Source organism: Tupaia chinensis, unplaced genomic scaffold (assembly GCF_000334495.1).
Source record: "Tupaia chinensis unplaced genomic scaffold, TupChi_1.0 Scaffold146625_1, whole genome shotgun sequence".
Lineage (NCBI taxonomy): Eukaryota > Metazoa > Chordata > Mammalia > Scandentia > Tupaiidae > Tupaia > Tupaia belangeri.
The window spans coordinates 398,505-409,964 of record NW_006206481.1 but is presented as its reverse complement, the minus strand read 5'-3'; positions in this window follow the sequence as shown (position 1 = coordinate 409,964).

Here is an 11,460-nt window from a genome sequence, read left to right as displayed (position 1 = left end):
GGACATACACAAACTTGCTCAGGATGAAGAGCCCAAAATAAAGCCTCTAGATGAGCTTTTACAACAGGGAAAAGAAATATTCCAAATTGCTTCAGGCGTCACCTCTGGCAGGCAGTCCCTGCAGACGCCCTACATTCCTGAGAAGTGACCAACACTGACTTCCAGCCATAATTAAGTGTGTTAAGGGGCTATTGGAGAATTATAGCTTAGAAGACAGGTGAGTTTTATGGGAGAATTTTTGGAAACTTTTTTTGTTTGTTTGTTTGTTTGTTTTTTTGTTTTTTTGTTTTGGAGAGGTTTTCGCTATAGGGCATGTGCACTCGCCAGACAGACAGAGAGAGAAAGTGAGAAATCACCCCCCAGGGGGGATGACCACACCGCAGTCCCTTCTCCTCCATTCTCTTCTTGGGATCTTGGGCACGCACGCACACGCACCCAGTGTGAGTTTTAAGGCACCAGGCCCGGGACACAAACTGCGGTTGACTACATGGGAGTCCAGCAACACAGCCATTACGCTAACTGCTGGTCCCTGGAATGGTTTTATAAATGTATTTCTCTCTCTTTTTCCTTATCAGGCTTGTAACTGTGTGTGTAGAATTAGAACTTTCAACTTACTAACTTTAGCTTTTGGCATATATTAGTAGTTGATGAATATGTATTTTATAAATAAAAACTGTTTACATTTTTAATGTAGAGCAGAATAATTTTAATAAATTTAACTCAATATCTTTTATTTTTGTAAAATTTAAAGGCTGTGAGGACCAGCAGTTAGCGTAATGGCTATGTCGCTGGACTCTCATGTAGTCGACTGCAGTTCAAGTCCTGGACCCAGTGGCTTAAACTCATGCTGGGCACGTGTGAGTGCATGTCCAAGATCCTGAGAAGAGAATGGAGGAGAAGAGATTGTGGTGTGGCCATCCCCGTGGGGGCTGATTTCTCACTTTCTGTCTCTCTGTCTCCTGTCTTCCCTCCTCCTTCCTGGGGGGGCCAACGCCCCAAAAAAAAAAAAAAAAAAAAAAAAAAAAAAAAAAAAATTAAAGGCTGTAGGGGTCAGCAGATGGCATAGTGGTAAAGGGCGTTGGACTCCCACATGTAATGGTAATCTATTTACCATTGCTCTGTGTGGACATTGCCATCCCATGCAACAAGGGAGCTCACTCCGTGAGTCTGATGTGGTGGATGCTAGCCAGAGAAGTTCTGTGCAGGCGTGGCACCATTTCCCATGAACACCCATGGGAGATCATGCCTAATCTCTACTTCTACAGAGATCCTGAAGAGATTGAAAAGGAAGAACAGGCCACAGCTGAAGAGGCTGTAACCAAGGGGGAATTTCAGGGTGAATGGATTACTCCAGCACCTGAGTTTACTGCTACTCAGCCTGAGGTCACAGACTGGTCTGAAGGTGTTCAGGTGCCCTCTGTGCCCATCTAGCAGCTCCCTACTGAAGACTGGAGTACTCAGCCTGCCACCGAAGACTTGTCTGCAGCCCCCACTAGGTGGAAACAATCACTGAGTGATCTTAAGTCTGCTCTTCCACAGACTCTTGCACAAAGTGGAAATAAGGTTGATAAGGAAAATAAACAATAGTTTATTAAAAAAAAAAAAAGAAAGAAAGAAAGAAGAAAGAAAGAAGAAAGAAAGAAGAAAGAAAGAAGAAAGAAAGAAGAAAGAAAGAAGAAAGAAAGAAGAAAGAAAGAAGAAAGAAAGAAGAAAGAAAGAAGAAAGAAAGAAGAAAGAAAGAAGAAAGAAAGAAGAAAGAAAGAAGAAAGAAAGAAAGAGAAAAAGAGGAACCAGCAGTTGGTGTAATGACTATGTCACTCGATGCCCACATGGTGGTTGACCGTGGTTCAAGTCCTGGACCCGGTGGCTCAAACACGCCAGACATGTGTGCTTGTGTGTCCCATCCTGAGAGGAGAATGGAGGAGAAGAGACTGTGGTATGGCCATCGCCCCAAGGGGGTGATTTCTTGCTTTCTGTCTCTCTTTGTCTTTCTGTCAAGTGCATGTGCCCTATAGCAAAAACCTCTCAAAAAAAAAAAAGAAAGAAAGAAAGAAAAGAAAAGAAAAAGAAAAAGAAAGTAATCGAACTGTGAAAAAGAGCAGAGAAGTATCATTGAAACAAAGATGTGGGGAGGTGTTGAGTCCAGGGAGAAACTGAGATTTTTTTTTTTTTTTTTACATATTGCCAGAGTGCATGTACACTCTCCAGAGAGAAAGTAAGAAAGTACCCCCGGGAGGCAAGGGGTGGTCATGCCGTAACTCCCTCTCCTACACCTCTTCTTTCTTTCAGGATTTTGGGCATGCACACACCCCCAGCATGTTTCTCCAGACGTCAGGTCTGGGATTTGACCAATGCCATCAACCTGGTGAAATCCAGCCACTTTAACCACCAGCCACAGGTCAGCTTTATTTTGATTTTTTTAAAGAACTGAACTTTTTATAGTCCTCTACCATTAGAGGACTGGCTCACTCATATAAACCACAGGAAAGTAGAGCCTTCGTTTTGTTTAGAGAAGTGCTTAGATCTGAGATTCAAGATCAGATTACAATCTAGACTCCATCTGTTTCTTCAGATACATTATTTGAGCTCTCCTGCTTTGATTTCATCTACTGAGTAGGAGTAATAATAACAGTAATAATAATGTGTGTGTGATGGGCTGTTGTGAGGATTAAACCTGTGAGTACTCATTGCCTGGCATAGAGTAAGTAGCCATCATTTCTGTATTTCCTGCCCTAGAACACCTTGTGTATTGTTGGGGTTGAAAAAAAATATTAGCTGAATGAATGAACAATGAGAAGAGTCCAAATTTTGGTGTACATAATAAATGCCTGAGGGGTCAGCAGATGGCATAGCAGTTATGTTGCTGGACTCCATATGGCCGACCATAACTCAAGTCCCAGACCCAGTGGTTTGAAAATCACACCAGGTACACATGGGTGCGTGCCCAAAATCCCAAGAGGAGAATGAAGGAGAAGGAATTGCAGCATGGTCAACCCCTTGAGGAGTGATTTTTCACTTTCTCTCTTACTGACTCTGTCTCTCTCTGGTGAGTGCATGCACTCTATGGCAAAAACCTCTAAAGAATAAAAATAAAAAATTTTAAAAACCGGGACAAACAGTTGGTGTAATTGCTATGTCACTGGACTCCCACGTCGTTGACCACAGTTCAAGTCCTGGACCCAGTAGCTTAAATTCACTTAGCACATGTGCATGCATGCCCAAGATTCCAAGAGGAGAATAGAGGAGAAGGGATTGTGGCGTGGCCATCCCCCTTGGGGGGTGATTTCTCGCTTTCTGTCTCTCTGTCTCTCTTTGCCTTTCTGGCAAGCACGTGTGCCCATAGCAAAAAACTCTCAAAAAAATTTTTTTAAACCTGAGAATTATTCCTAATGCAGATCCTTGGATCCTTCCCAGAGAATTTTCTTGGCTTCTTGACTACTCCCTTTCCTGGTTTCTCTCTGCCTCATTGCCTGTGCTTTCTCAGTTTTTTCTTTTTCTTTTTGTTTTTAGTTTTTCCACCTTTGTTCAACTTCCCAAAATCAGTATGTTTCAGAAATTAGTTCTGGGGACTCTGTCCTTTATTATTAGACTAGTAGATTTCACTGTATTTTATTGCTTTTTACTCTATTTAAGGGATTTATGAACATGGGTCAGGAAAAAATTCTGTTTAATCTGTAATTAAAAGTTAGTGTTTCTTTCATTCAGAATAAAGTAGCTAGTATTCCATTACCTGTGGCTTTGTTGTCATTAGAAACCACAAACACAAATACATTTCTCACAACTATGAGAAAGAAGTGTCTGCTGTTCCGGTCATCCAGTTTATGGTATTCTGTCATAGCAACCTGAACTAAGATGATCATAACACCAAATCTCTGAAGACATTGTGAGAAAGTGTCTGCCTACAAGCCAGGAAGAGAGCCCTCACTAGGCTCATCAGCTGAGTGCTTTAATCTTGGACTTCCTAACCTTCAGAACCATGAGAAAATTCATTTCTGTGTGTAAGTCGCCCAGTTAGTGGTATTTTGTTATGACAGCCCAAAGTGACTAGGGCAATAATAATCAAGACAAAGTTCCAGGGAGAAGCACAACAGAAGTTTGGCCAAAGTTGGGATATTTTCAATTAAAACATTCTGAGCTTGAGCTGGGAACCTGCTGAATGAAGTGATGGCTTTACCATTAAACTGAGTGTTAACCTTTGCTGTTAACCTATAGGCAATCACTTTACCCGCTGGGCCGCAATTTCCTCATTTGTTAAGTGAGGTTAATAACTCCTTTATCTTGAGTCTTCCTGTGAGCATCAAATTAGTTGTATTATACCATCATCATTTATTGTATCTAATTAATAACTTACTGTTAACTTCCTTGACTAATCTATAACCTAGGTAGTTGAGTCTGTGAGCCAGAGATGATAAATAATGTATGGGCAAGGGCAGCATGGTGCTTGGCATTTAGTAGGTGCTCACTAAATTCAAAGTAGAATCTATGTGCACCTGGATGGCTATAAAAGTCTATGGCTTCTGATGGATGGCCCCACCAGGGAAGGTCATGGAGACCTTGGCAGTAGCCATCCTTTGAAAAGCTTGAAGTTCCTGTTGCTGGTTTACCCTTGGCCAGTCTGAGATGGTGTTTCTGGCATCGCCACTGCTAGGCGTCCTAACTCAACCTTTTGTGTTGCTAGGAATCCCTTATATCTATCTGATACTTAGTATTTTTAATCAGACTTATTTGGTTAACATTTCTGTCTTCACTTACAGGCTGAACTCTTCTCAAGAGCAAGGACTATATCCGAATTATTATTTTTTTAAGGAATATTTTTGTTATAGGCCATGTACATTCACCAGAGAGACAGAGACAGAAAGCAAGAAATAAACCCCAGGAGGGATGACCATACCAGAGTCCCTTCTCCTCCATTGTCCTCTTGGAATTCTGGGCACACACGCACACGTGCCCAACGTGAGTTTTCGGCCACTGAGTTCGGGACTCGAACAGCAGTCAACTATGTGGGAGTACAGTGAGGTAACCATTACACCATCTGCTGGTTCCCTGAATTACTATTTTTTTTTAAAAGTTGGGGGTCTGCAGGTGGCATGGTGGTTAAGGCTCTGGACTTCCACATGGCTGGCTCTGGATTTCCACATGGCTGACCATGGTTCAAGCACCAGATTTGGCAGCCTGAGAGTCATGTTGGGCAGGTGTGCGTGCATGCCCAAAATTCCAGGAGAGGAATAGAGCAGAAGGGATTGCAGTGTGGCCATTATCCCTAGGAGTGGGTAATTTTTCCCTTTCCCTCTCACTGTCTCTCTCTGTCTCTCCAGCAAGTACACCTGCCCTATGGCAAAAAACTAAAAAAAAATCTTTTTTTGCAAGAGCTCATAGGTACTCACCAGAGAGAGAGAGAGGAAGAGGAAGAAAGCATCCCGCCCCACTCCCCCAACTAGATATGGCCATGCTGTAATCCCTCCTCCTTCGTTTCTCCACCTCATGTGCCCCACATGTTTTTCAAGCCACCAGGTGCAAGTCAAATGAGGTGATCAGCTATGTGAGATTCAGCTGCTTAACCACCAGGCCGTGGAGCTGGCCCTGTCTGAATTATTTTTCTTCTCAGCATTTAGCCTCATTGCCCATCAAACAATAGGTACTTTTTTTATTGGGAAAATTCATCTCATCCAGAAAACATAGGACCTTCCTTCAGCTTGCTGTGTAAAACTCTTCGAGATCCTCCTGTGCTCATCCATTTTTCTACACATACGTAGGACAATGGGTCTCATTCAAGTTGCAGTGGCTTTAATGAGATTGGCCTGTGTGACTCCAGGGCCATGTTGCCGCCATTTTCAACTTCATATTTGATGTGAATTATGGCACCAGGGGGTATTCTGATAAGATTGTTGATGAAGTTGTGTGTCTCCGCTGTAGCAGCATCTAATCCTATTGTAGCCATGGTGAACACAACTTGTATGCTACTGACCTTTGACCTAGATAGGAAACCTATGGGGCACGATGTTTTGTCAGCCCTTCTCCGAAAGGACTTTGATATAAATGTCTATTTTGAATGTAGCACATAATCTGTCATTATCTTCTCTAGGAAGTGACAGCAGCAACATTTTCAGTATTCTTTTTCTAACAGTGACAGTTGGTTTCTCTAGTGCCAAGTGGGATATGATGTGAGTTTTCTAGATAATTAGACCATGGCACTTAACAGAGTCTGCAAAGTGATTTAGAATTTACCAGTGTGTCTGTCTTGTGTTTTGTTTCTGTTTTTGTTTTTGTTTTTTAATTTTGAAACAGCACAGGTAACCATAATAAATAAACTCTTCATTTGAAAAGGGGGGAGGGCAGCAACCAGGTGGTGTGGTGGTTAAGGCAGCTGGATCCTATAATGGCTGACTGCACAGTTCAAGTCCTGGACCCAGCAGCTAGAAAAATGCACCAGGTCTGTGTGCTTATGTGCCCAAAATCCCAAGAGGAGAATAGAGGAAAAGGGATTTCGGTGTGGTCATTTCCCCTGGGAGGTGCTTTCTCAATTTCTCTCTCTCTTTCTCTATCTCCAGTGAGTACCTGTACCCATAGCATATTTTTAAAAATATATTGTAATTATTATTAATAGACATCTGTTTTTAATGTATTAATACAGGGGCACATGGTATTACTGTATCACAATTTCTAAAAATCTAATTATATTTTAATATAGTTTTCCTTTGTAATCTTAATCTTATTTATTTTATAGTATGTATTTAAGAGCAGCAGTCTGAGAATGGGGCTATAGGCTTTATCAGACTTAACTAGGAGCCCCACAGCTTACCAAAAAAGTTAATTACTCTTGATTTAAATTACAAGCCTTAAATTTCTGACTTTGTCCTACCTCCAGTCCCGTAATTTCCATTGCCTCCTTGACACCTCCACTTGGGTGTCCAATAGCAATACAAAAATAGCCTTGGAGCTCTCCCTCAAAACTGCCCCTCTTAAATCTCTTCTCATTAACCTTTTTCTTTTTCCTAGAGAGAGTTTTTTTTTTTTTTTTTTTTTTTGGAGAGATTTTCGCTATAGGGTGCATGTGCTTGCCAGACAGACAGAGACATAGAGACAGAAAGCAAGAAATCACCCCCCAGGGGGGATGGTCATGCCACAATCCCTTCCCCTCCATTCTCCTCTCGGGATCTTGGGCACGCACGCACACATGCCCGGCGTACGTTTTACGCCACGAGGTCCGGGATGCAAACCGCGGTCGACTACGTGGGAGTCCAGCGACATAGCCATTACGTTAACTGCTGGTTCCCAAGAGAGATTTTTGCTATAGGGCACATGCACTTGCCGGAAAGACGGAGAGAGAAAATGAGAAATCACCACCACCACCACCCCCCGCCAGGGGGGATGGACACACCACAATCCCTTCTCCATTCTCCTCTCGGAATCTTGGGCATGCACACACACACACACCCAGTGTGAGTTTCAAGCTGCCAGGGCTGGCATGCAAACCACAGTCGTCCATGTGGGAGTCCAGTGATGTAATCATTATGCCATCTGCTGGTCCCAACCTCCCAATCTTTGAAGCCCAAACTCTTGGACCAAGTTACTTTACTTTCACCTTCATTAAACTTAAGGAACATAAAAAAATCTCCCCTGGAAAGGAGACATGGTTTGTCCGTTTGTCTGTTTTAATTTGACAGTGGAGAGAGATGGGGGCAGGTGGTGGTTAGGGAAGCACCCCCCGCACCACCACTGTCCCAGGAAGGACAGTCACGCAGCAATTTCTTCTCCACCATCTTTTCCTCCTTTCTTTTGGGATTTTGGACCCTCACACACAGGGCATCAGGTCTATTTTTCAAGCCACTGGATCCGGAATTCCAACTGTGCAGTTGGCCATGTGGGATATAGCCATCTTTTTTTTTTTTTTTTTTTTGGAGAGGTTTTCACTATAGGGCGCGTGCACTCGCCAGCCAGACAGAGACAGACATAGAGACAGAAAGCGAGAAATCACCCCCCAGGGGGGATGGTCACGCCGCAATCCCTTCTCCTCCATTCTCCTCTCGGGATCTTGGGCACGCACGCACACACGCCCGGCATGAGTTTTAAGCCACCGGGTCCGGGATGTGAACTGCGGTCGACTACGTGGGAGTCCAGCGACATAGCCATTACGCTAACTGCTGGTTCCCAGGCATCTTTACCACTATACCACCAGCTGGCCCATACTGATTCCTAAAACTGAAGAAGGGGCCCAGCAGGATTGCAATAGCTAGGACGCACCTCTTCAGAAAATTCAGAAGTTCATATTGCCTGTCCTTTATGGGATCTACCATGGGATGGGAGAGAGGGTGGGGGATGGATTTGGATGGTGGTTGAAACAAACAAATCCTTTAAAATGGATTATCCATGCCCTTCCAATAGGACCCAAGCATTCCCCTAGGATATAAAACATCCTAGTCCGTGAGCTGAGGACTGAATCTGACATCTCACCCTTCTTCAGACACACCAGGCAAAAGGCACAGGACAGTTCGTACACAGTTTAAATGGTGAGTATGGTGAACATAATATTCTCTCCTGTAAACAGGTAAGACCTTAATTTGGCAATCCTGTTTCCTGGTTTTTCTGTGTAACTCAGCAAGGGTGTGAAGACTCATATTCTAAAACAGCCCTGTGATCCTGTTTACATGCTTATCCTTAAAGGCCAATATGGTTTGAAATGAACGGTTGACAGTTCATTTAACAAGTGTGTCTTGAGGGAAAACAGCTGGTGTTTATTGAGTGCCTACTATATTCCGGGCACTGTGTTAGAGGGTAAGTGTACAGTCTTCACTCTGCGTGTGATCCAGGTTCATTGAGATCCCTGACTGGACTGGTCACTTGTGGCTGTGTCAGAGCACTGGTTTCTCTGACTATATGGTTTTTGAGTGGGTGGATGGAGAGAAAAACAATATGGCAGGGTGGAGTTTTGGGGATCAGCAGTTGGCGTAATGGGTACATCCCTGACTCCCACTTGGTCGAATACAATTCGAGTCCCGGACCGGGCAGCTTAAACTCACGCTGGGTTCATGTGCGTGCATGCCCAAGATCTCAAGAGGAGAATGGAGGAGAAGGGCTCGTGGCATGGCCATCCCCCCTGGGGGGTGATTTCTCACTGTATGTCTCTCTGTCTCTGACTTTCTGGCGAGCACACATGCCCTATAGCAAAAACCTCTCCAAAAAAAAAAGAAGTTCAGGGTGGATTTTTGTCTGGACTTTAGAGACTGCCTGGGCTCAACGTTTGGTTTCACTATGTATTAGCCAAGTAACTTGGGCCCAGTTACCTGAGCCTCTGTTTCCTTACTGAAAAGGAAGACAGGAGTGAGCATGGTGGTTAAGGTAGCTAGATCTCACATGGCCGACTGCATATTTGACTCCTGAACCTGGCGGCTTGAGAGATATGCCAAGCATACCTGCGTGGGTGCACAAAATCCTGAAAGGAGGGAAAAAGGATTGGAAGAGAAGTGACTGTGGCATGGCCATGCCCCCTGGGGAGTGCTTTCTCGCTTCTCTCTCTCTCTCTCTGTCTCTGTCTCCCCAGCTAGTACACATGCCCTCTGGCAAATTTAAATTAAGCACTAGGGAAGAATGAGTATTTGCCTCCAGGTTGTTGTGAGAATAAAATGAGGAAATATAGATAGTGAGTTTAGAATGGAAAATTCTCTTCAGAAAATGAAAAGCTTATGGGGGCCAGGGCCTGGGCTGCACGGGTTTCGTCTTGTCTGTCTGGATTCGAATCAGGCCCTACAAGAACAAGCAAGCTGTCTAATCTGTCTGCACTCAGCTGCCTCATCTGTGAGCCGGGATTAAAGCACAGCACTGCGACCTGTCAGAGGATTCAGTAGTTAACGGCATTTACTGAGAACTGCGCCTGGCACGCAGCACCACGGAACATTTGCTGTTATTCATCATTCTCTCTCCAGCTGTCAGAAAACAGGGTAGGCACTCTGTTTACTCAAACGTATAATGAATTATCTTCATAAGAATTGTTAGAAAAGACTGGGACCAGCAGATGGTGTAAGGTTATGTCGTTGGACTCCCGTGTAGTTGCCGTGATTGAACCCCAGACCCAGGGGCTTAGATCTCACACTGGTGCATGTGTGTGCATGTCCAAAATCACAAGAGGAGAATGGAGAAGGGGTTGTGGTGCGGCCATCACCTGGGGGTGATTTCTCACTTTCCCTCTTACTTTCTCTGTCTCTCTCTCTCCCCAGTGAGTGCACGCACCCTACGGCAAAAATCTCTTTTAAAAAACAGAGAAAGAAAGAAAATAATGTTCTCCCAGGGCCAGGAGGTGGCATGGTGGTTGAGGCACTGGATTCCACATGGCCGACCCCAGTTGGAGTTGTGAACCCAGTGACTTAAAAATCACACCAGGTTGGACCAGCAGATGGCAGAATGGTTACGTTGCTGGACTCCCACATAGCCAACCACAGTTCAAATCTCCAGTCTGTAGGCTTAAAACTCACGCTTGGGGACCAGCAGTTAGCATAATGGCTATGTCACTGAATTCCCATGTAGTCAACCGTGATTCAAGTCCCGGACCTGGTAGCTTAAACTCACGCTGGGACCATGTGCGTGCATGCCCAAGATCCTGAGAGGAGAATGGAAGAGAAGGGATTGCAGCATGGCCATCCCCCGGGGGATGATTTCTCGCTTTCTGTCTCTCTGTCTCTCTCTGTCTTTCTGGTGAGTGCATGTGCCCTATAGCAAAAACCTCTCCAAGTAAGAAAAATTTTACCAGGCATGTGTGTTTGATTATGTGCCCACAATCCCAAGAGGAGCATGGAGGAGAAGGGGTTGAAGCATGGCCACCCCCCTTCAAGGGTGCTTTCTTACTTTCTCTCTCTCTGTCTATCTTTGTCTCTCTCTTTGCCTTATAGCAAAAACCTAAAAGGCAAAAGAAAATCCCTGTACCCAGTTCATTATTTTGCACACTCAGAAAACCTGTTCTTGGCACCTCACACTGGTGGGAGAATGTATGTAGTTCTCTGCACAGTGCTAAGCCCTAAAGAGAAAATGTTGAACAGACAATCTATGCTTTTCAGGATGTTATAGACCATCAGGGAAAATAAGGCAAGCAGATGTTCACTGTAAAGTGCATTTGGCTCTGGGTACATCACTTTGCAGTCTCGTTCAGTCCTCGCAGCCACACATCTCAGCATGCCATAGGGGCATACGTGGTCGTAGTGGGATTAAGCAGAAGGAAGCCCTCATGAGAGTTTCCTAACGCTCCGTACATCCACTTCACTCTCCTTTCACTTGAGAAATCGTGGGTACTCAGATCCTCGCCTACAGACTTTCCATTTGCTCCTTTTGTAGATCCTGGCTTTGGCTCTTTTCATAGAGCAAGAAAGTTGTCTTATGCAAACCATCTAAGGGTTTAGAGCCTCACTCCACGTTAAGTGAATATGCAGCATCTGGGGCCGTGGAACTTGGGTGCATGCACATAGGTGGGTGTGC